Below are 546 nucleotides of genomic sequence, written 5' to 3'. Positions count from 1 at the left end.
ATCACACACAAATCGCGAAGTATGTTGCTTAAACAATAATGTTGTTCCACGTAAAGAAATAAACAAATATTGATGTCATTCGTGGTAATGTATTCACAATCTTGACCAAGGCATAGGCCTTTTATACAAATATCTAAAAATGGTTTTTATTATTGTTGATGTGTCCCTTTGTAGGTGCCCCTTTTTTCAGAAATCCAGCCATTCTTGCGATCATAGGTGCCAGAAGTGGGGCAGGGACTCGCCCTCCTCCCAACGAAAAAGTGTGTGTGTGGGGGGGGGGGGGGTCGAGTGGGGGTTAAAACGAATTTCCACTCCCCCCCTCAAAAAAAAAAAAAAAAAAAAAAAAATTAGCATAAAGCAGCATAATTGATTACTATTTAGTAACCAAAAAGAACATACAAAAATAATAAAACCTAAATTGAATCAAATTAAAATGATATTCCATTCAAAGAATTAAAATTTAATAATTAAATTTCAATTTACATGACATGGGGTGGAGATGATGAGAGGGATGGAGATGATGAGAGGGATGGAGATGATGAGGGA

The sequence above is a fragment of the Strongylocentrotus purpuratus genome, unplaced genomic scaffold (genome assembly GCF_000002235.5).
Source record: "Strongylocentrotus purpuratus isolate Spur 01 unplaced genomic scaffold, Spur_5.0 spur5_scaffold_2, whole genome shotgun sequence".
Lineage (NCBI taxonomy): Eukaryota > Metazoa > Echinodermata > Echinoidea > Camarodonta > Strongylocentrotidae > Strongylocentrotus > Strongylocentrotus purpuratus.
This window is presented reverse-complemented; position numbering follows the sequence as displayed.